We start from the raw sequence: 26,408 nt of genomic DNA, 5'->3' as shown, positions 1-26,408 counted from the left end.
ATAAGTTTGTTTGCAAATTCAAACACAAATTTGTGTAGAAGAAACTTAGATTTCTGAAGAAGAAATCAATAGTACAATTTGCTCCTTCCCTTGGCTAATTCTAAGGCATGGCCCCATGGGTGCCAGTCTGCAAGTTTGTGATGCTCAGGCTGTGCTCCACCCAAATGGACCTGAAGGACTAGTGTATGAAAAAAACATAGTAGTAATCACTGCCACCCTTCATGGCCAAGCAATTCTAGGCATCTTGCTTGATGGCGGCTTCAAGGTAAGCTGATTTTATGTGTCAGAGTCCCAAATTCTCTGGTTGAGATCTGACGCCATTTGCGGGATTAGTTCACCTCTAGTACTATTTAAGAGTCAAGCTGTATTTCTAATGGTGTAATGCCAACCATCTATAAAAGTGCATTTTTTTGGTGATCGCTAACTATCCAGTCATTTGAGCATATTCCATAATGAGACACTAAAGATGTATCTCAGAGGTATGATCCAACTACACAAGCTATACAATGGACCACAAATGAACTCCAAGAGATCCCAAGGGATCAAAACATCGATGGAAATGCATAATCCATCCCTTGTACCACAAACACCTAATTGTGCAACGATATAGCGATGTCCTGGAAAAGCTAAACTCCAAGAGATCCCAGGGGATAAAAACATCAATGGAAACATATAGTCCATGTCTTGCACCACGAATACCTGATTGTGTAATGATGTAGCAATGTCCTCGAAAAGTTGAGGACCCTTAACTAAAAAGAACACACTTTTTTTAAATAAACACGATCAAAATTAGCCCATGATGATGGAGTTATGTGGGATCATCTAGGGAGTTTATGGAATAGGTACAAATTACATTGTTCATTATAGGATTGATGTTATACCTTTATCTAAACCAATCTAGCCATCCAAATATATTCACAGGCAAGCTAATCAATCACCTAGAATCAACATGACATATGATCTATGCAAAAAAATGACAGATATACTTTGTGAAGCATGACTTATGATTTCAAATCAACTTGATGTCCTTTTATATTCTCATTACAAAAAATGTGCATTTGTGAAGAACCTAGTAGACTACTAAAAGAAAAAGTGCATTCATGTAATCTCCATTTTGATAGAAGCATTGCTAGACGCCAAAAAACTACATCATGGCACCATTATGGAAGGAGTGACATGTATTCTAGCTAGCAATTGCTTTAGTTTTCTTCATAAAAGACAATATGGACGAAATACAAGGGTGAAAGATAATACAAAACCATACCTTAGATTGAATGATGAAGAGTAATTCTACTTCCAACAAGCATTGTGTATGATTATCACAGTGTCCATTAGAGAAAGTGAACACTTTACTAACATCCACCTCCTACATGAAGTTGAAACCAAATGAACGCCTTCAAAGGTTTCATTTATCTTGCTGATTATGTCAAATTTAGTCCCCAACCCATATTGCCTTTTTTTTTTTTTTTTGAAAAAATAACCCTTCATTCTCCATTCCTCCCTGTCCTCATATATGGGAGGAGTTTTGGGATTCCTTGTACTATGTTCATGATAAAAGGTTTACGATCCTTTTATAATTGCATAACTTGTTTGCTTGGGTAGTTGACCACCAATAGGGCTTACGTTAGAAAAATATATTATTCAAAATAGAGTGAGCCTCATCAATATTGTATAGTAGTCCTTGCCAATATTTGTCAAGAACTCTATGTGTGTGTGTGTGTGTGTGTGTGTGTGCATGCACGTGCATGTGCGTGCATGTGCGTGCATGTGCATGCATGAGAGAGAGAGAGAGAGAGAGAAAGAGAGAGATGGATTGGGGGTTGGCGGGTGTGAGCACGTGTGTGTGTGTGTGTGTGTGTGTGTGTGTGTGTGTGTGTGTGTGTGTGTTTACACATGTGTGTGTGTGTGTGCTCATGTGCATGCAAATGCACTCATATTGTATGTACATGCAAATATATATATAAAGAGAAGGGGGAGGGAAAAACCAAACAAGAGGAAAGGGAACTAAATAAGTAAGGGGGAGGGGGGAGGAAAAAATGGTGTGAGAGTTTAATAGATTTTTAATGTTTTTAAATGTTTTAAAGAAAAAGTGAAAAAATAGATTTAATAAGAAGGAAAAAATAAAGGGAACATAGAGAGGAGGGAGGAGGGGGGTGGGGGGGGAAACAAGGGGTAGCATAGAGAGGGAAAGAGGGGGGGGGAAGAGAAAGGGGTTTTTTTAGTAAATAGAGTCTTGGGAGGGTAGTAAGGTATAGAAGGGGGGATATTATACTAATAAGAAGAAAAAATCGAGTGAAAAAAAGTTGCATTTTGTTTTAATGAAAAACCATAGAGAAGGTACTAACAAGATTAGAAGGGGGACGAGATAGAGTATGGACTCCAGCTTATGCATGACACAATAACTAGAGAAGCTTGGTTCTTGTAGCACAGAGAGATATTGCCATCTGTTGGGAACTTGGGACGTTTATCATTGGCAACTAGCTGCTCTGCTTCCAATAAATGAAGGCTCTAGCTACTCATGACACCCTATTGAATTATTTCATTGACGATTCTACATACCAACAAGGACCTGTACTTGTCGCTATCCTAATGACGAAGCTCACAGGGGGGGGTTTTAATGTATGAAAGACAAATAAGGGAAAAATTTTGAGAATGCATTTCAAAGGTGCATCCGTGACCCTGTGTATAGCCAATGGACAGTCGGAATGATGATTTGTAAGTTCGTATGGCTATGCGCATGGGGCAAAATTGGAAGTGGTACGCTTTGTGGGGGTTAAAGGTCACTGTGCCTTTACCCCAATTATGTACAATACTCAAACACATATATAAATGAATGAAAAATAAGATTAGGGTGTTGTGCACCCATGAAAAACTTGTGTGGCTCTCTGTTTCTCTCTCTCTCCCTCTTCCGTTGAGAGCACTCTCAACTGGTATCAGAGCTCGGGTGATCTAGCTGAGCGTGCATGAATGCCTGGAAGCTCAGCAGCACTATGGGAGGAAGGAGAAGCTTTGTGGGAAGCTTTGTGGGTGATTTTACTTGCATTTGAGTGTGCAGAGACCTTGAAGGAACCTTTGGAAAAGTCACTTTGGTTTTGCGAAGTGGTTTTGAGAGCCTGTTAAGTGTTTTCAAAGAAAAAGTCGTTTTTTTAGCTTTTCCTTATTCCGTTTGACGATAGAGACTCCGTATTGACTTGTAGAGGTAACCATTGCCTGCTTTTGGTGTCCATTTCAGTTCAGGAGCTTGGAAACACCTTCATTCTTGAATTTGGGATCATTTCGTTGGATTTCTAACTCACTATGTCAGTTTCAACGTTTTTTTACCCGGGTGTTGGAACTTAAGTTTGGAGCAACCATTTGCAGATCTGTCAGTTTCGATGGACTCAAGAGGTCCTAAAACTTCTATGTTGCTCGTCATTCACACTCCGGTGGAGTTTACAAACAATTCAGTTTCCAAAAACTTTTTTCAGTCCGTGTGTTGGACCTAGTAATTGGGACCACGATTTCCAAAACTGTCTATCCCATTGCGTTCCGGATGCCTGAAACCCCATATCTGTCAGTTCTTACATAATTCGGTGGAGTATTTTCAGAGTTATAGGTCTTTGTGTATTTGATTTTGTCTCTCTGTTATGCATTTTTCATTCTAAGGTTTTGAAACCTTAGATTTATGCCACATAGCAGTGGATAAGTGTTGACTCCCATTTCTCACTCATCGGTTAGGATTTTGGAGTTCCAATAGAAGAGAGATATCTGCAGATTGTCTTGCTGAGTCCGATTATGCGATGGGGCCCATGTTTTGAGGTATCTCAGGTTCTATTTTCAGTAGCGGTCATTGCCGTAGGACCATGATTTCTTGAGCATACCTTATGCATATCACTTTGGTTGTAGTTTGAGCCATGTGCTCTCAATCGTGGTGTGCATTTGGTTGCAGTGGATGATTTATAGGACATTTGGATGCATTATGATCCTTATTGGATGCACTGATAGGCTCAGATTGCCTTGTGGGATGCTATTTTTTATGGACACTTTGCACATGGATGCTATTTTATGCTAAGGGACAGCTTTGACACATTGCAGTTGATGCACTGATAGTGTTATGCTATCTTGGATGAGATATTGTTGATGCATATGCCCATGAACGGTGTTTATGCTTGAGCCATTTGGCACTTATTGGCATTTTGGATTGCCATTACAGTTGGCATTTTCTTTTGGGCCAAATTTGCTCATATGGATGCATAGTACATGCACATGAGTCAGCTGTATCTTTTGATGATCTGAGTTTTGAGTTTTGGTGATATTTCACTCTATTGTGGCATACACCTTTGGGTGCACCTGATATTCAATGTGATTCTCTCCTGCAGGCACTAGCATTTGGGGTTTTGCTTTATTTGCATCATGGCATCCTCTTCCATGCCTGAAAAGGAGATTTTCAGCATTAAAAAGTTTGATGGGACAAAATTTTCTTTGTGGAAAGAACAGATAAGGGATGTGCTTATTTAAAAGAAGCAAATAAAACCCTTGCAAGGGATTACAGCTAAGCCTACAGTTATTTCCACAAATGAATGGAATGAGTTGGATGCATTGGCAAAGTCTACCATTAGACTTCATCTTGGGGAGACAGTTTATTTCACAGTAGTCACTGAAAAGACTACGGAAGCTTTATAGAAAAAACTGTGTGCTACATATGAGAAAGAGACTACCTCAAACAAAGTCTATCTCATGAAGAGATTGTTTGAGCTACACATGAAAGAGGGAGTATCCATAGTTTTGCACTTGAATGAATTTAATATCATTTTTAGTCAGCTTCAAGCTCAAAAGCTGAATTTTGATGCGGAAATGAGGGCAATATTTCTCTTATGCTCATTATCATCCTCATGGGATACTTTCCATACTGCTATCAGTAACTCTGCACCTGGTGGAGTATTGAACTTTGATGATGTGGTTGGTAGCTTTTTGGCCGAGGAGATTAGACGAAAGTCAATGAAAGGCAACAAGCATGATGTAGCCTTAAATGTGCAAAGGGGCAGATCACAGTCCAAGGGGAAGTTTCAAGAAAGAGGGGAGTCCCGTAGCAAGTCTAGGGCACGAAACATTGAGTGTTACTATTGTGGCAAGAAGGGCCACATGAAAAAGGATTGCTACGAGCTTAAAACAGAGCAAAAGGATAAGAAAAAGAATGCAAATTGGGGTGCAAATCAGAAGGAAGAGAGTCCAAGGGAGGACGAAGGAAAAGTGAAGATCAAGGAGATCAATGCAGTCACACATGATAGTGACAATGACATTCTCTTCATGTCTAGTTTATCTACAGAGTTGCTTATTGATTTCCTCTAGAGCTACCAATGTGCCAAAGGGCATTATCACTCAAGAAATTTCTCTTTGATCTAAGGGCTTGAATCTCTCTTATGAGCTAATGAGTTACATTGATGTTTCCATAGCATCAAAATGAGCATGTCTTCTTAGGGTGGAAGATTTTCAAAGTTGGTGAACTAAACAAGCAAAATTTATGAGATGGCCTTGAGCATTATAGCCAAAAATAGAACTAGAAGCTTCTAGGTTTCTTTGTTTGATAGGAGGCATGTATCTTATAAGGAGGGGTGTATGTTTCAAGAAAATACCTAAAAAAGCAATCTCAAAGATGCACAGTGGTAGAGAGAATGAAGTACCTCCTTAAGAAACATCAACTCTTTTGCATGCAAGCACGATTTTGTTGGCTACATGATGCTCCCAAGGGTTTCAAGGATTCCCTTAAAAGATTGTCAAACATGTATCAAGTCCAACATTTGAATTGCGGTCAATAAGTTTGTCTATGAAGAAAATGGTATTCTCCACTCAAAACAAGTATATTCTTCTTGCTACAAACTAGTTTATAATGAGAATATATCTTACAAACTATACAATAGTTGCTAGAGGTAGAGAGTACCAACATCATACTATTTTAGTTTATAACACACACATGCCACACATGGGTGTTTCGTGTGTGCACGTGCAGGTATACTCACACATGCATACATGTAGATGCACACACACACACACACACACACACACACACATTTCCTATATTTCTCCCCCCCCCCCCCCCACATACACACACACCTTCCTCTCTTGTGGTTAGACCCTGGCCCCCTTCTCTCTCTCTCTCTCTCTCTCTCTCTCTCTCTCTCGGTTTTTAGGTTTATTTTTTAGTTTCCATTTAATTTTTAAATTTTAATTTTCATTGAACTCCCCTCACTTTCCTTATTTAATAACGTTTTCCATATCCCTTATTTTCTTACTCTTTTTTCAATTTTACCTTCCTATGAGATTCCCTCTTTTCCAATTCTCCCATTATCCCTAAATTTTTCTATTTTTTATATTTTCTCCTAATTTCTCCTAAGCTCTTAAATTTTCCCCTTAAATTTTCTCCGAGCCTCGAAGTTCTTCAAATTTTTTCTTATTTTTTTACAATTATTTTTGTTTAGTTTTCTTAATTTTCTCTTATCTTTTACTTTTTCCTTCTTATCCCCTATTTACTCAATTTATTCTCTATTTTCTAGTATTTATCCTTAGCTAATTTTAGTATTTTTGCTTATTTTTTATTATCTTTCATTTTTCATTTTTCCTACTTTCTCATTTTCTCATGGTTCCTATTATCCTTCATGTATTCTGACTTTGCTCTCCCTATTTTTTTCCCAAAACCCCTCTTCTATCCCTAATCTTCCTATTTTTAATCTATCTTCTCCCTATTTTTTTACACACTTCAATATAAACTACACGGAACTAATCCTCCTAAACTACCCCCCCCTCCTCTCTTCACTTACCCTCATCATCATGAAAGCCATTTATCTCATGCTACACTAACTACCTGATTACATGGCCTTAGCGGAAAGACCCCCACCACCACCCAAAAAAACCCAAATGTCCCGACTCGCCTGACTAGCCCTCCCATCAGCCTTACATACTCCCTCTTTCTCCTATGTCTACGTTGATGTCTGCCCGTGCTTATTTACAGCTCTTCTAAGCTCTTAGCTATCTCATAGCCCTGCGGCCCCTGCTACTTACTATTTTATACAGTCGAGCGACGTACGTCTGCCCTTCCATAAGCCATTCTCAAGCTCTACTTACCCTATGAGACAATCGCCAATGGCCCAGTACTGCCCTGCAGAGTGTGAGAGTGCTCTCAACAGAAGCAAAACGGAAGAGGGAGAGAGAGATAGAAACAAAGAGCCACACAAGTTTTTGGTGGGTGCAGAACACCCTAATCTTCTTTTTCATTCATTTATATATGTGTTTGAGTATTGTACATAATCGGGGTAAAGGCACAGTGACCTTTAACCCCCACAACCTCCCACGTAAAGGACAATGTGCCTTTAAGGGAGAACAACTAGTGAGCATACTATCCAATGCCCATCAATGCACAACAATACTCAAACCGTTGACTAGGTAGACTCTTCATCAGCATATCTGTAGGGGGGGATGAGCATTTTCCGAGCGAAATCTTCCGAGCGTTCGAGCGAAGGAAAAAAAAAGCTTCCAACTATGCAAAAATATGACAAAAATAGATAAGAAGAAAACATAGTTTCACTTAGAAATATGAAAAGTATTATAGGAATGCCTATTTTATACATGAATATTTATGTGAATCTTTGGGAATGGTGAGAACATAATGGGATGGCTTTTGAAGAAACCCACATGTAGAGTAGACTTCTCTATGAAAATTCCCTTATGATCCTTCTTATAACTTTTTACTTAATAGGGGGTGACATTGAAAAACCTCTCTCAACCTATCTTCATGAAAGGGTTTCTCCAAAGAAAACTCATTGAAGCAAGCCATCAAGGTAGTTTCGCCAGCGAAACCCCTTTGAACAAGGTCTTTCAAGGTAGTTTCGCTGGCGAAACTACATTGGACAGCACTTTTAAAAGTGACATAACTTTCACATCCAATGTCCAAATATAGTCATTCAGCCACTCAAATTGATCGGAAAACCCCATTTGAGCACATCTATGGAGTTATATTTTGAAAAACCTTGCATATATAGTATTAAATATTACATGTATTTTATGAGAGTGATATATAAGCCCAAGTTAATATACTTTTTTAAGGTAATAACAAGGGTACAAAGGGATGTCTATGAATAAGAAGATTTATGTTATGTAAAAATGAATGAGTGACTAGTTTGTATAATTTTATGATAAAGGGATCTAGTTCTAATAAAAATAAAAGTGTAAAAACCATATTTCCTAAAGAAATACTATTTTTAAAATCTCTTAAAAAACACGCTCGTATAAACCTGCTCATAGGTTTTTGCTCGTAAAATTGACACACCCTCTGTAGGGTTATCATCTATACGAACCTTGACAAGCTCTATGCGCTTGTCCTCAAGTACCTCGCTGATGAAATGATACCTGACCTCAATGTGTTTGGTCTTTGCATGAAAGATTGGATTTCGTGCTAGTTGAATAGCACTCATGGAATCACTATGCAATGTCAGTACATCTGTATGAATCCCCAAATCTCCCACTAGCCGATCAAGCCATATAGCCTCCTTGCAACCCTCTATGGCTGCAACACACTCAACCTCTATGGTAGACAAAGCAACGCACTTTTGTGCATGAGACATCCATGACACTGCACCACCTGCAAAGGTGAACACATAACCAGAAGTGGATCTCCTACTATCCACATGCCCTGCATAGTCTAAATCTGTGTACCCAAGTACACGCATGTCTCCTCTACCAAAGCAGATGCACATCTCCTTGGTACCCTTCATGTACCTCATGATGCACTAAAGTGCCTCCCAATGTCTCTTTCCTGGATTAGCCATATACCAGCTAACAACTCCTACTGCAAATGCAATGTCTAGTCTAGTAGCTATCATAGCATACATAAGACTTTCAACCGTTGATGCATAAGGAACCTTGGCCATCATGGCCCTCTCCTCATCTGATTTGGGACTATCTGTATGACTCTAGGTGCTTGCTTAAGACCATAGAGACTCTTCTTCAGCTTGCAAACTAAATGCTCTTTGCCCTTTTCTTTAAAGCCTTCTGGCTGCAGCATGTAAATTTCCTCATGCAGATCCCCATGCAAGAAAGCTATCTTGACATCCATTTGCATAAGCTCCATATCCTCTACTACCACTAGACCAAGCATGCATCTAAGTGTGGTCATCTTCACAACCGGAGAGAATATCTCATTAAATTCCACACCCTTCTCTTACTTGAACCCTTTAGCGACCAAACAGGCCTTATAACTAGGCACATCATCACTTGTGACCTTCATCTTGTAGACCCATTTACATGGCAATGCTTTCTTTCCATGTGGCGAGAAAACCATGTCCCAAGTCTTATTCTTCATAAGTGAACTCATCTCTGATTGCATAGCATACTCCCACTTGCGTTGATCCTCGCGCATCATAGCCTCTCTGTAGCAAGAAGGCTCCCCGTAATCAGTAAGCATCACATAGTCTACCCCTGGAACAAACCTATCAAGTGGTCTAGACACTCTAGATGATCTTCTCAAGGGCATCTTATGCATCTTCTTCTCATTGAAGGCTACATCATGGCTGCGTATGATCTTCTCAAGGTGTCTTATGCATCTTCTTCTCATTGAAGGCTACATCATGGCTGCGTATGATCTTCTTGGCTTATGGATCCCAAAGACGATAGCCCATCTCTCCACTTTCACCATAACCCAGAAAGATGCATTTCCTAGACTTAGGATCTAGCTTCTTTCAAAGCTCTTTTGGCACATGTGCATATGCCTCACACCCAAATATACACAAATAAGAGTAAGAGGACTTCTTGCCACTCCATGCCTCTTCAGGAATACCACCATCCAAAGTCTTACTAGGTGATCTATTGATCACGTGCACTGCAGTCTTCATTGCCTTAGCCCAAAAACCACCAGAAAGACTTGCATTGGAAAGCATGTATTGCAACCTTTCTTGAATGGTATGGCTCATCTTTTTTGCAACTGGATTTTGCTTTGGAGTATGAGGGGATGTGAGCTCCCTCTTAATCCCACGTGTATCACAAAAATGTTGAAAGTCATGAGAGAGATACTCTCCACCATTGTCAGTCCATAGGCATTTAAGCGTTCTACCTGACTGATTCTCAACCAAGGCCACCAACCAAGGCCAGCCATTTCTGAAATACCTGGAACACATCACTCTTTCGAGCTGTAGCATAAGCCCACCTTTCCTAGTTGCATCATCAATGAATGTCACATAGTATTCAGCCCCGCCTAATGACCGTGTAGGCATGGGACCACATACGTTTGAATGCACCAACTAAATCTTTTCAAATTCTTTCTTTCCCCTTCTTTTATGGGCTGGTTTAGTCTGCTTCCCATAGAGACAGTGCTCACAAAATTCAAAATCAGAGAAACTTAAATGCGGTGCATAACCCAAATGGCATAAGAGTTTCATCCCATTTTGGCTCATATGGCCCAACCGGCAATGCCATAAAGAAGTGCTTAGCTACTCGGTTATTGCAACAACATGATCAAACACCCCTGATACATGCAAGGGATACAAAGTCCCACACTTGGCACCCCTGGCCAAAAGCATACAGCACTTCTGAATTTTCCAACCCCCAGAACCAAAGGTGGTCTGAAAACTAGCATCATCTAGCTGACCCGTTGAAATGAGACTCTTGGTCAGCTTAGGCACATGTCTCACATTTTTCAAAATAAATGCAGACCCATTTGCAAAAGAAAACTTTATGTCACCTACTCCCACTATGTCACATGCATAGTCATTTCCAAGATGCACACAACCTATCTTTCCACTATCATAAGTGGAGAACCATTCCCTATGGGGAGTAACATAGAATGAAGCACCAGAATCCAAAATCCAATCCTGGGAATATGCATATACAAACCCATTTAGGATTAGGGTTAGGGCATCTAACACTTTCCTTTATAGCACTCTATTGGGTTAGTGCTATACACATGTGATCACATGATGTTGAGCATGGTCTCTCAAAACCTTCCCTCAAGATCAACATCATGAAGTAGGCCTTCCCTCAAGATGATGATTCTGGGGAATTGAAGAAGGATGAAGCATTACATTCCATCACACCCCTTTAATGGGAATGTCCTTCCTCTGCAGTGTTTTTCAAAAAGCTCTTTACCGAGTGGTTTGGTAAAGATGTTTGCAACATTCTCTTTGCTATCACAATGCAGCAATGTCATGTCACCAAGTAACACTCTTTCTCTGATGAAGTGGTCTCTAACATCAATGTGCTTTGTCCTGGAGTGATATATTGGATTCTTGGCCAATGCTTGAGCTGATTGATTATCACAGTATATTGTTATTGGCTTTGACTCATCAAAGTAATCTATTTCTGACAATAGTCTTCTGAGCCATATAGCCGCACATGCACCTGTAGTGAGTGCTCTATATTCTGTTTCAGTCAAAGAAAAAGAAACAGTTAGCTATTTGTTTGACAACCATGATATAGCACCTTGACCAAGGAAAAATGCATATCCATGTGTGGATCCCCTGGTCTCATGATCTGCAGCATAGTCACTGTCACAGTATCCATGCAACCATGGATGACTTCCTATGCATTCTATCCCAAACTGTCTTGTACCTCTGATGTATCTCAAGACTCTTTTGGCTGCATTCCAATGAGACTGTTTTGGATGTGCCCTAAATTGTGCAAATAAGCTTACTGCATAACAAATATCTAGCCGTGTGATAGTAAGATATATAAGAGATCCGATGAGTTGCCTGTAGTGCCTATCATTGACTGTATAGTACCTATCTCCGACATAGTCACTATCATAATATCCATGCAACCATGGAACCATGGATGACTTGCTCTGTATTCTATCCCAAACTGTCTTATACCTCTGATGTATCTCAAGACTCTTTTGGTTGCATTCCAATGAGACTGTTTTGGATGTGCCATAAACTGTGCAAATGAGCTTACTGCATAACAAATATTTAGCCGTGTGATAGTTAGATATATAAGAGATTCGATGAGCTGCCTGTAGTATCTATCATTGACTGTAGGCTTTTCTGAATCTTTAGTAAGTTTCAAACTCTGTTCCATGGTAGTGTGGCTGCAACCTTGCCATCTGCCACGTGAAACTTCTTCAAGAGACTGTCAACATATTTGAGCTGACTCATGAAGGTGATGTCTGAATCTCTATAGAACTCAATACCAAGACAATAGTCCATGGATAAGTCCAAGATCTTTCATGTCGAACGCTACAAATAAGTCTTGTTTTAGCTTTCTGATGAAGCTATCCTTGCTTTCGGTCACAATCAGATCATTTACGTACAAAAGTGCAATAGTAATGTCTTCCCCTTGAACTTTGTAGTAGAGAGTATGATCTGCATTGGATTTTATGTATCTCAGATTAGAAAAATACTTGTCGATTCTATTGTACCAACTTATGGGTGCTTCCTTTATGCCGTAGAGACTCTTCTTAAGATGGCAAACCTCATTCTCCTTTCCTGGTTCAACATAACCTACTGGTTGTTGCATATAGACTTCCTCATTTAGATAACCATTGAGAAATGCATTCTTGACATCGAGCTGGTACACATTCCATCTAGTGTCGCTAGTGATATCAAGAATCGTATGGAATCCATCTTTGCTACTGGAGCATAAGTCTCATCATAATCTTGACCATATTGCTGTGCAAATATTTTTGCAACTAGTCTGGCTTTGTATCTTTGAATACTGTAATTTGGATTGTACTTCACTTTGTATACCCATTTGTTTGCTATAGCCTTCTTTCTTGGTGGAAGGTCGCATAATTCCCAAGTATTATTCTTGTACAAAGCATCCATTTCTTTATTTATAGCAGTTTGCCATTCTGGCTTGCCTACTGCATCTTCGAAGTACACTGGCTCTTCTGTAGCCATGATGGTAGTCATAAGAGCATAGTTGGTGGTTTCAACTTGAATTGCTTTGCCTTTCTGAGCATATGTCAATCTGACTGGTGGTCTACTTTCCCTAGTAGACCATCTGAGTTGTTGTGGTTCTTCTCGGGGTGTTTCTGGCAATTCTTGCTCTTCTTCATCAACCACCATTTTTGTAGATGACTGTGAAATCGGTGTGTCTATCTCCTGTGTGTGTGAGGTTTTTCATTCTGATTCCTCATCAAAGATTACATATCTAGAGATAATGACCTTGCGGTTGATGGGATCATACAACTTGTATGCTTTGATTTCTTCACTATAGCCAACCATGATGCATTTGCGTGACTTCGCATCCAATTTCCTGCAATGATCATCATGTATGTGGGCATATGCTATGCAACCAAATATGGGGAGATGCCCAATGTGTGGCTTATGTCCAGTGAATGCTTTATAAGGTGTCATACCCTAAATTGGTTCGGTAGGAAGCTAATTAAGTAAATAGTTTGCAGTGGCTATTGCTTCTACCCAATACTAATTTTGAAGATGCTTCTCACTAAGCATTGCTCTAGCACAGTCAATCATGTACTATCTGCCCACACTGATCAATCGATAATGCCTCTGAACACTCTGAAGTCTGCTCACTGAACTAATGAATGTCTGGTTTCAGGTAATGTAATGTTGTGAAACTGTACATGAGCGTAGGGACTACCGAGTAGGAACTAGTCAGGAATTTTGGGCATCGCTTAGATTGGCAACTTGGAGAGATTCAAAGTGTCTCCTCTATGGCGATCTAGTCTACTCTGATCTAGATCTATACCAACCATCAATCGATGAAAGAACAACAAATAATTTCGTTTCTTTGGTTCTTTTTATGTGTTGGGTCAGATGTGTCGATGTAGAGGCTGATGTGCATGTAGGAAGTGGATTTGTCAGCGAGGCTAAAAAGCGCCCTCAAATTCTTCATGGATCAAGAGATACGACTTGATCTAGGTGGAGGCGCAAAAACGATGAAAATGTGCTTAATGATGTGGCAGTCAGGATCACATGTATACTGTGCTTGTGAAGAGGTATGCCTGTGAAGCACAATGGTGATGTGGCAGCTGTGTGCACATGCTGTGGGAAGACTACTGTGCCTCTAGAGAGGTAACTGTGCCTGCACGGGTTAGTGCCACTTGGCAAATGATGAAGTGGCAACTGGGGTGTGGTGCCATGTGTCAGTTGAGGTGGCACATAAGATGATGTGGCTTGCTGACTGATCAAAGATGACATGGCATGCTGATGTGGATGCTGACAGGCCAGATGGCATGGCTTTGACAATTGGCAAATGACGTGGCAGGATAATGTGGCATGCCACTGTGGTGGATGACATGGCAAGATAAGGTTGAAGATGTGGATGTCGATGATGATGTGGCAACAACAAGATGCTACTAACGTGGCACTGATGATGTGGCTGGGTGATTGGGCAGCTGATATGTCAGATGTGGGGCAGCTTTGCCACGTGGCACAAGCTTGACCAAGCCCCTTAACCCTTCTTTCTACAAGGGTTATCTTAACCCCCGGTCACCTAACCAAGGGTTTCCTCCATGTGGCGGACTGATACGACGTCTGTGGCTGCTGCTGTGGCTATGGCAATGGCGGAGCTGCTGTGGAAGCAGCTACGGTTAGGGCGTAGGAGCGATGAACTAAGTTATGGCGACGATGGCGACTTGCTTGTAGGAAGAGCTTTGGCAGGCCGCGTAGCGTCTGTGTCATCTCGCAGGAAGGTTGTGGTGTCTCTATTTCCCGGGCATTGATCTCGTTGCTGGAGTCATGAGCCGAAGATGAGACGTCTCTGGTGTTGAAGGCATTGCTTCATCCATCGTTGAAGGCGTTCGAGTCTGCCATTCCTATCTTGCTTGTGTCAACTTTGGTGCTAGTATTGAAGCGATTGTTGGTAAAGGCGATGGAGCGTTGACGCTTGGCGGGCTGGCTGCAAGGTCGTAGGAGGACAGACGTTCGTAGGTTGGAGGTCGCCTTTGCCGTAGAGCTGCTGAGGTCGATTGAAGCCGTTAGGTCGGTTGTAGGGCTTGTTGTTGATGGCACAGATGCGGGGCTGCTCGCGGGTGCCAACAGCTGACGATAAGCCGTTTGGAGGCAGAGCTGCTCTTGTGCGGGCTTGTAGCTGTTGATGAAGACTTTAGTCGAGGGAACTCTTCTGTGCTGTGTAGGCCATAGGGTCGTTGTAGATAGGCTCTCAGAGAGAGTCTAAGACTCCATGAATAGAGAGATCTGTCTCTCAAATTTTCAGAATCAACCTTTATGTGTCTCCCTATCTCTCTCTCATATCTAAAGAGAAGGATTCTCCTCACATGAATCCTCACAAGATGAACAGAAATTTCTTCAAGATATCTCAAGAAAGTGATGACGGAAAATTTGCTCAAACGAATAGAAATTCTATCACTCAACGGAAGTGAAAGAATGAACACAAACTCTCAATCTCTTGATCACTCTATCACACTCTCACAAAGATGGTGCCTCAGCGGAAGGCAGAACCATGCGTTGATACCATGACAAAATATGAAGAGGGGAGAGAAGAAGAGTGGAGATGAGGAGAGAGGCCACATCTAGAGAGCACACCATAAATGACTAATTGTACACTAGATTTAGTTGAAAATGTAGAATATATACAAACTCTTTAGGGTTAGGGTTAGGGTTAGGACATCTAACCCTTTCCTTTATAGGAATCTATTAGGTTCTTTAGCATGACCTTCCCTCCTCGAGGCTAATTGACCTATTTTTGCTTTGCGTTTGTTTAAAGAAACTTGTGTTTAATCAATGAAGGTATATTTATGTGATATGGTGTTGTTCAATCACGATTCTTTTTACCCATGTGTTTGCACTATATATTAAACCTCCTTTGCGTATGAAAATCATTTTCTTTGTCTTTAGCAAGTCTTGCAATTCTCTTCCATTTCAAAGGTGCCCAATGGAGTTATTCATGCCCGAACATGAGTGGTTGTAAGTATGCCACTCTCGTCTCATTGATGGTGCCATAAGATGCAACCAACCTCTTTTTGAAATGTTTGCATAAGTTCCTAGTGCATGTGTATCTATGTGCATTTAGGAGTGTATATGGTTATGTGCATACTGGTATCCATGCATATGCAATTGTGCATGTGTGTATGTGCACATGCATGTGCTTGAGTCATGTGTGCATGCATGCACACTTGCACGTGTGTGTGTGTGTGTGTGTGTAATTTTTTTAAACCAAGGAGTTCAGTAGTGACCTCAGGTATAACAGTAGAAGATAGAGCCTTTTCAATTCTAGGCAGCATTTCTTCATGATGACACACATTGGCATCATCATTGGAAATGATTTCATCTATCATAGTTTCCATTTCAAAAAGTAGTGCATAGGCTTTTGTTGTACTTTTTCGGCTTGTATCAAGGACCAAAGACGATTCTTCAATGCCAAGGGTATGTAATAATGTGTTATTACCTACTTCCTTGGCCACCGTGTCATGCTCAGTGATCTTTTTGTGTATCTCCTTGTTATCGATGAGTACCAGAGTAGCTTGTACTACTGGACTAGGAATCGACAGATTGTCGAAATATCCTATGTCCATCAGATTAGCATGCCACTGTAGGGCCATTTGAAGAATAACCATAAGATGTATTGTTAGTCATATAATCAAGGAATCAGGGTGACCAAACCTTGATGGCAATATTTGTGTGTGTTTAAGATTGAGATTAGAAACCCTCAAGAAGGTCCAAGAATATATGAACAACATTTCTACATCAATGATATACGAAGAAGGTATTACTAGAGACAAAAATATGGTTGAATCCTAAAAAGAGAATATTTTTAGGATTATAAAGAAATTTTCCATGACAGAACCTTTGTACTATACTTCAACCAGCAACGCTAATACCTGCCACCATCCAACAAGCTTAAGTTAGGATATCTTAAACCAGAAGGGAAGACAGGTGTCATAGCATTATTGGACTTGTTATCGAAGTCCGAAACATAAAGTAAAAGATTAGACCACGCATTAAATATCCCTTTATAAAGGTATAGCAAAAAGCTAATGCCATTAGAAAAATATATGCATATACTTTTCTCTCTGAAATTCCAACTTGGTAATGCCTTTTCTCTCTGAAATTCTAATTCTCTAACAAACCTAATGAAAAACAATTTTTATAAGGAAAAAAAAAACCCCAAAAGGCCATGAGGTACTTAAGGCATAACGGGCTCTAAAAGAGCCACCATGGACAACTGTCCTTGGTCTTGTTAAAAGGTATCCCGGTTCCAAGGCATAAATAATAGGTCGTAAGGTCCGCTTAAAGGACCTAGACAAATTAGACGAATAGCTTTTATTAATTTTTAACTTAAGTAAAGCCTAAGGTCCTCCAAATGTCTTTAATGTTCCTCCCATGGCTTGTGGTCATAGGACCCGAGGTCCCTCGTACTCCATACTCCCTCGCAAAATGCATTGGATTGCGTACTACGTAGTGTGCCGCTCTATGCACAGTCCATTAATGCCGTAGTGCAGACTCTAGGGACTCCATACTCACCGTAGGCCACAAGACTCGAGGGATCTAGGGATTCGACCCACGCTTTATGTCTTGGACTACTCAATGAGTAGTCCAATTCCTAGTACATGCATAGCTTCCCCACTCTGCACAGTCCAATAAAGGTACTATAGGAGTCTAGGATACTCGTGCGCTCGACTAGTCCACTTAGCCTCCATTGTATCCCAAGGCCCGTGGATTTTAAGGACCATCACTGCGGCGCCCTGCGCAGGCTCTATTGATGGCACTCCTATGTGCATTGTTTATTGCACTCGCACTTAGCAAATCGTGTGAGTGCGTGCGGTCCATGCTGGTCCCCAATGTAGCCTAAAGACCTGCGCCTCTACTCTATGCATGGAAGGTAAGTACATGCTTACACATAAAGGTAGATTTTAAAGATATACTACTGCTCATACCTTTACAGAGAATGTACCGCGCACTCAAAGCTAGAGGTCACGCAATCCACGAGTTGACAGTCAAACCACTTCTTCTCCCCGTCATGAAATATTAGGGAGACTAGGTGTTATTTATAGAGGTTTCAACCCTATAAATAAAGGGTCACCCACGAAATGAAGGGCCGTTTGCCTTTTCCAATTCCTTATGTCTTTTTAGATTCCTTATGCCCTGAAATTAAGGGTCACTTGTTACTATCAAATATTCCACCACTCTCGTGCATACATTTTTATTCTTCAATCAAAAAGCAAAGGCCAATTATATGCTATTGACCAAAATAGCAACCCTTTGTGGTCATGTGCTATATGCCATGAAATTTATGAGGTTACTTTAATGCTTTTGGCCCCATTGTTTCCCCACCTTATGACTAATTAAATGCCATGTACAAAAAAAAAAGGAACTGGCTACTATAAAGCGAATCATTCTTTGACCAAATCAAGCAACGAGCTTTACAACTCGTTAAAAAATTTGGTGTATAAGGAACATCAATTCTAGAACCTGATTGTCAAGAAATGGTGTGTGTGTGTGCGCATGCGCACATGTTGCATTTGTGCACGCAGAAATGTTTTCATGAACTTTACTCATTCATCAATTATAAAACATCTCCATCAACCAATAATGATTTGTAGGAACTTCCTTCTGTCCTTTTGAAACTAAGCATACTAATGGCACATAAAAGTAACTCTTAAGATATTACAATGCTACACGCATACTAATGGCAAAAACTTTTAAGGAATTGATCTCCCTCTCATGTTCGATGGGATCTTACATATGCAAGAGAGCAACCATTACAATTCATCTCAGTGGCGCCCCCACAATTGAATATTGTTATACTAACTTTACAATCATTCCTTTTTATGCACACATGTGCACGCGCACATGCACACACACACACACACACACACACACACATGAACTTATTACAACCATCACCATGTCCATTGTAATCAATGTTAGAATGAGATCAATACATGTGCTTGGATAACACCTTGTCAACTACAATGAGCAAATTTTTGTAAAACTATGGAAGGAAGAAAAAGCATGCTCAATATTCATACTTTACAATCACTAGCATTGGCCATCCTAAGGCACTGTTTGTCATGGTAGTGAGAGAGAGTCAATGGGAACTTTCTCAACCCACCCATCCACTTCAAGCAAACCAAGTAGTCAAGGGCAAAAATGACAAACATTTGTTAGTATTTGTCAACAATTAACATCATCACCTAAAAAAAGGAAGAACAGAAACAAAAGGAAGACCTCTTAATGAAAGTCAATTGTTTTGCTTTTATTTTATTTTATTAAATTTTTTTAACCGCTAACATCAGATCTCTTATCACTTTATAGGTTTTGAGGGCTTGAACCCCAAGTCAGCCCAAGATTGCTGAAACCTTTTCTTTAGGATAATATTTTTTTAATTTCCATGTTACAAAAGATGAGACAAAGGGCACATACCTAGAGGTTTCCTTGTAATGAGTGAAAGTCTCCCAAATCTCTTCGTGTCAAACATCCAAATAAACATATCAAGGGAAGAAATGTGAACAATAGACAACACATTACTTACCCAATATGCAAGGTTTTATGCATAGTATAGTAGGCTATCAACACTTATAATTTTCATGTTATCTAACATCTTAAAATAAATATCCATTGAATCACAACATACATGAAAACAATTGTTCATCCATCTGTGATTTTCAGTGCATCCCAGCAAATAATTGTGTATACATTTTGAGCTTAGCTTAGATGAAGATAGAAATGAATGTTTTATTAGAAATTTCCTATCTTTGTTTATAAAGAAGATTGTGCATCAGGCCACTTGTTACTTGGTCCATTTCCATCCCCCAAAGAGTAGAATCAAGACACTACCCTCGTCGCATTATTTCAACACGCGTCGAAGATTCAAAAGGAAGCAATATGACACCAAATATGTAAGAGGATTATATAAATCTTGCATTGCAATTTAAATCCTTTAATAGGAAACATCTAACCAATAATATTTTAGTAAACAAACATATATATTCCCCTATAACCCAAAAAAATAAAAAAAAGGTGGTAGTGCATTCCGAGCATGTGCATAACTATTTCTGCACTTCAAGGATCCTTTGCAAGGCCTTAGAAAACAAAGACCCATCAATCATGCTTACTATCACAATCGTAAACGTGGGGGGGAAGATAAACAATTCTCGTATCCTTGCTAAGAAAATATCAACATAGCCATGTAACTATACACAAAGATATATGGTATAAAAGGTAAGTAGGATTCCCTATTTTTATCAAGCCCAAGTCAAAGAATCATGCTATGACAAAAGGTTTCCATGTAGCATGGTGCTACTGAATTGCAACAAACGACATTTTAGTTGGCATCATCTCTAACTGTGACAAAATAACATCACTTCTCATAATCACAACCAACAAACAATACTTATACAATTTAACCAACAATTTCACAATCATACTACATGTATGAGAACATTTATAAGAGGTGATGCAAACAAGCACCAGCACAAAGTAACAAGTGATTTGGCATCACTGTACAACAAACAATTAATTGCATGTTGTACATTCCCTATCAATACCTATGACTTCCCATTGAGTAAAATTTGAAGACCCACCGAAAAAAAACAAACAAACAAAGTCATTCTTCAAGAGTTGTACTCCTTTAGAAATTGTAATTCTTGTGATGATAAAGCTACAATACAAGCAACAATTGAGAAGCCCAAAAAGCATAAAGATTTATGTAAGACTGAGAAGAAAATAAACATTAGCATTCTCTCTCTCTCTCTCTCTCTCTCTCTCTCTCTCGTTTTATGACTATGTAACACATAGTATTAAGCATGAGTGATGATGCTCATTGAGTAGCTCCACCCTTCTAGCTTATTGTATTAGGTTTCTCACAGTCTCATAGACCCATCGGTCTTACGGAGACTTTAATAAACTCTCTCTCTCTCTCTCTCTTTCTCTCTCTCTCTCTCTCTCTCTCTCACCCATCGGTCTTACGGAGACTTTAATAAACTCTCTCTCTCTCTCTCTCTTTCTCTCTCTCTCTCTCTCTCTCTCTCTCTCTCTCTCACTCTTTCTTTTTTTCTTTTTTTAAGGGGGTTGGATGGAGGGGTTTGCGGCTAACATATAGAGCCACAAGCATGGACTACAATTCTTAACCTTTAAGTTCCCTCATGTAGCAAAATATAATAAACCAAAGAACAAAGATAAAGGAGAGGCCACTTCAAAGCATGATAGCTTGTGTGTGTGTCTAGTTGCAAGCTTGTTATATCTTAGAGTGGTGTTTGGACTACAATTCGTACTATTTAAAATGTGAATCTATGTTTGTTGCCTTAAGATGACCATAAGCAAGCCCTTCATACTCTACCTTATCTAACTCGTGTATAATCCTCTAGATTAACGAGGCATACACCTTCCTCGACTGAGACCTCCCAAAATTTTAAATGAAATAAGCATTAAAAACAACAAAGATTAAAGGCACAAGGGCCTCCACGTGGAATTTGGAGTTGACGGCCTGTTTTGTCTTTATTATCTCCCTTTCATGACTAGGTGGTGGTTTGATACTCCCTTGTGCCCTTAGTGTGAATTATATAGATGGCATGTAAGAGTTTTGAGCGTATGCATCCCTTCATCCTTAAAGCACATCCTGGTTATGAGCTTCATCTCATGTCCTCGAAAATTTTGGGCCAATGGTTGAGACTTTGACGATGCCAACCAACGGCATCAACTAAACCATGGTCTATATACTCCAAATGAGATAAAATCACTCATTGCTTGTATACGAGAAGTATCCCACCTGTGTCACCCAAGCACCACACATTGAAACAAATAAACAATCTCTCTAAGAACCAAGTAACCACATGAATGGTTGCTAGTTTCACACTCCAATGCCCTTTCTCAAAATAATGTGGGAAGAGCTGTTGCTCTTAGACAATTTTAAACTATTCTAGTCAAAGCATACCTCTAAAATAAATCAAGCATTGCCCACCCTTCCGATGAAAAAAATATCCGCACTCACAAAAAGGCCATACTCAACTCTTAAAGGACCTATTTATTCCCCACCTTAAAACCACCACCTCTCACAACGTGCTACTGTGATATAGAATTTTCTAAACTAAAGCCTTTAGCTTGTGATTTCATATTCATAGATAAAATACTATATACCCCACCTGTACACCTTCTAAAACCTTGTCATTATCATTTCAAGAAGTAACCTAAAGTCCTTACTCCAAAGAACTATTCCATGTTTTCAATCCACTACCCACCTTCTCACACATGGCCCTCCTCTCTAATTCCTATTATGAAAACTACACTCAATACCCTTCATAGTTATACCAAGTCCACTCCCACAACTCTTACGCACTCCAAAAAACAAATGTAGCTAATTTGGAAATGTCATTTGCATATACCACTTAAAAGTAGCACAACACAACATTTGGACTAAAGCCGGAACTCACACAAGTTTAAAAGTAGTAGGGTCCATTAACGAAAGTACTAATTCTAAAAGCGAAAAGGAATTCATACACGATCCTACACACAAATAGACTCTATACATACATACATGTGTGTGTGTGTGTGTCATAAGACTATAATATATCCAATCTTAAAAATTGAACTTTTTCATAAAACAAGCAAGGAAACATTGAAAAATGAGTAAATGAGAAAAATAGAAAAGAAAGAAAAAGAACTTAATAAGCAAAGCTATGCTTATGTTTTCATTAGTACCCAAGCATAAGTTGTCATTTGGGTTTCGAAAGATTCTAGAATCTCTTGGGTAAACCCACTGCTTACTAACTTCTGAACATACAAAGTTGGACTATGCTAAACATACAAATTCATATACATATGTATGCAAAGAGGGAAATAGACTTAGAGATCCTACTTAGAGTATGCTCTCTCTCTCTCTCTCTCTCTCTCTCTCTCTCTCTCTCACACACACACACACACACCTCTCTCTCTCACACACATATTTGTTTCACCTGTGTATAAACGAAAGAAGGAGATCTAGTACTCCAAAACAAGATCCTCTCCCCAACTAAAATTCATTTAACTTAAGTCAAGTACCCTTGCTTTTTTTACTGCATCCATGTACATTGAAGTTCGAATTAAATGAAGGAGATCACTTTCTTAAAAATAAAGCAAAATTTTTTATCCTCTTGTGTTATCTATGGCATACCACACTAGTACACATAAAAAAGGACCACCTACAACAAGGAAGAATAAGATCAATACAACATGCCTTCTTCCCTCTCAAGCTCCCCACTCTCTATCCACTCCTAAATCCTAGACTTTAGATTATAAAGCATTTGGGATCCTTTAGCATAAGTGGAAAACAACCATGAGTAGCCATGCCTTCAATGTGTCAACAACTAGCCATGTTCATTTATAGAAAAGAATGTTGTATTGGGTACCAACATACTCGTATGATTAAACAAAAGGAAGGAGCCAAGCTGAGTAACCACGTGCATTTACCAAGCAACAGATGTAGACACATTTTTATGTGATTTACTAAGTGCTACTGGAAAGGTTGGAACTCCAGTCCCTCATACTCTATGAAACGATTTCGTACCCACCCCCAAAGGATCCATATGTTATTGGTCATGTTAAGCCATGAAGCAAGAAAAACCGTATTTTGTTGCTACTTGACATTTATTGTCAAAATGCAAATGCACAATTTACGGGGCCCGTTTTGCTCTTTTATCAAAGTATATAAGATTACTAGTCCACTTATTGAGTGTGCTTGATCTAATTCATGAGGTGTAGTCTTTTGTGAACTTCATAAGAAGGAATATACACATGCTAGTCAACCATGATAATAAAATAAAGAGACGCAACAGTAAGGGTGGTGCTCTGTCCAACCCTAAAACATCTAGGTAGTCCTAATTTTATCAAGGCAATCTCATACCTATCGACCTATCTAAAGTCTGTGTGTAGGAATGATCTTCCCCATTGTCCCAAAAAACCCATTCCAAATGTAATAATGATAGCCTTCTCTAAGAGCAAGCACCAAGGAAAGGCCACCACAAAAGGAAGATGTTTTGTGTTTTCGCAAGGGTATGTAACAAAGAGGATGCCACACCACGGTACTACGTTTGAGATGACATTGAATCCATAATATATAATTGACAAGCACCATCATGAAAATTCAAGAAGTTGATTTTACTTTTTTCAAAATTTTCATTCGAAGGAAGTATCCAACATTATTTCAAAAGAACATTTTACTATAAGATGGCAAAAGGTCACATGTTCTTGTATGGTAAATGTCAATGGAATCTTGTAAGTTAAAGCTTTATCACTCATTTTTCCATGCATAAATATACAATGGAGAAGAGCACTTTCTCCCATTCATCCTATGAATCTTGAAAGAGGTGATAATGGCTTCATACATACATGTGCGTGTGTGTGTGTAAAGAGAGAGAGAGAGAGAGAGAGAGAGGGTATTATTTTGGGCATCTAGATGTCATCCTTCTAATGCCTAGAGAGGTAAGGTAAGTTATCCTAGGAAACCCACGATTCGTGAGAGAAAGGTGCAGTGATGGCAAAAATCTTATAAGCCCATAAACCATGATTAGTATTGATAATATTTAACTCGACCTACTAAAATGGCTTATCAACAAGCCGCAACCATGTTTGGTCATACAAGCTTGGTCCACATGAAATGGTATCTTTACAATCCTCCAAAGGCATACATCACGTGTACATGAGTTTTATGGTAATTTAAATACTTTGCCTCGACAAGTTCATCGCACTATATTGAATAAAGCTCAATAAACTTTCATTTGGATACTCAACTTACAAGTTGTAGCCATACCCTAAGCCATGCCTAGTATGCAATGCAACCTTAAATCAATTCTAGTGCCCATTGGAGACACGGTGCACATAAGACTTATATATACACTAGCTACTACAACCTTAAATCAATTCTAGTGTCCATTGGTGACATGGTGCACATAAGACTTATATATACACTAGCTACTCCTTCACAATTTGTGGTAGCAATTATTCAAGTCTTTGTACATTGTACCAAAGCAAAATAATTTGTTACAAACGAGAATATGGACAACATGACATGGTATCTTTACACACATAACCATAGTCATCAAAATGCATGACAATCAAGTATATATTTACTTGTAAAATGTTATTGTAACACAATTCAACTTATTAATACTATCTCCTAGGTAAATCCTATTATAATAGTTTTCTAGTTCATTAGATAAATATCATTCTCTCATTGCGCAAATGATATTGTCTCAAGCTCACAAATACATCTAGAGGCCCAAAGAGAGAGACTTGACAATCAACCTTTGTAAGACCGACGACACATGGTATTACAGCAACACAGTTTCGATTACCAAGGGAGCCAATGAGATCATACAGTCCTACACTTACCTAGGCGCAATTTTCATAGCACCAATTTTCATGATGATTCATCAAACCAAGGCACGGCTCATGGAGCTTTGGCTCAAGTAAAGCGACAATACTTCATGCACATTTCTAGGATCCCTCGGTGAACAGCCAGATATGCAATGCACTTCTAGGAGAGTGATCAATCGGCTGACTGAGTGGAGGAAATTTGAGAGGCTACAGGTACTTATGGAATCTCAGATCATTTGGAGTAATCCCTCGGTCTCTCATCAAATAGTACATGCAGAGTTTGCCATGACACCACTCTATATGGATGCCATTTTTCAAACAATGACAATATCTTCATCATATTTTGGCCTTGCCTAGCTAGAGACTACCATTCTTACCGAGAATGGCACTAGATTCCTCCACAAGATTGGCCAATAGCACATATATCTAGATGGTTTGCCAATCAAAGTAATAAGATGGATCGACTTCTGTCTTTTCAATATGATTTGGATGCCCCTCCCCTTACATCGCACGAGATGAGACAACCATATCATACGGTTCGACCTACTCCATCTCTAGCGAGGGGGACACAAGCTCCCCACCAAGCTCTAACTCTATCACAATCAATTCCTGAGAGTATCCGAGGATGGAGTAATTATCACACCCCCGATAGACAAGTCTTGCATGCATTAAGAATTGCTATTGGGCGATTGTGTTTCTCGTCCCATCAACTGAGGATCGAGAAAAGGAGAGCCACGTGCACACTTAGAGACTAACGGATCTGCATGCTATGCACATTGGAGGAGGTGGAGACAGAGGAGCACTTCCTATGTGCATTCCCAAATTCATGCACAATATCATTGCCTTTTCTAGAAGGGACATGGATTTTGGCCAATTTCTCGATTGATCCACTTTCGTGATCAAGTGTGCATTGGTCTCTACTTGATTGAGATGCAATCACATAGAGAGACTCTACTGAGACAAATCAAACATTATGAAGTGACAGTGATAAGGAAGATAAAGCTAGATCGAGCACAGTGGCATGCCACAAACTTCTACAATTTTGAGTTTGCACCACGACATAGCGGACCTAGCTAATATGATGGCAAAGTGGATTAGTGGGAAGAGGTGACAAGGAGTTGTGGAGCCAAAGCAACAAAGACCACGCACAACGGACTAATCAAAGCACACACA

At 39.6% G+C, this 26,408-nt stretch overlaps 1 protein-coding gene across 2 annotated transcripts in view; it reads right to left on the bottom strand.

Moving 5' to 3' along the window:
• Positions 1–21,294: 21,294 nt before the first annotated feature.
• The window catches only part of LOC147884084 (uncharacterized), a 36,541-nt gene continuing 31,427 nt past the window's right edge, over positions 21,295–26,408 (bottom strand). For both annotated transcript variants that reach the window (XM_087398285.1, XM_087398287.1), the window contains one exon: positions 21,295–21,654. The gene's annotated coding sequence lies outside the window, so the exon portion shown is untranslated. The remainder of the gene's footprint in view (positions 21,655–26,408) is intronic.

The sequence above is a fragment of the Dipteris shenzhenensis genome, chromosome 27 (genome assembly GCF_047967505.1).
Source record: "Dipteris shenzhenensis isolate YYH24624 ecotype China chromosome 27, Dip_SZ_1.0, whole genome shotgun sequence".
In the NCBI taxonomy this organism is placed as follows: domain Eukaryota; kingdom Viridiplantae; phylum Streptophyta; class Polypodiopsida; order Gleicheniales; family Dipteridaceae; genus Dipteris; species Dipteris shenzhenensis.
The sequence above is the reverse complement of the archived record's forward strand: the minus strand, read 5'-3'. Positions and strand labels throughout refer to the sequence as shown.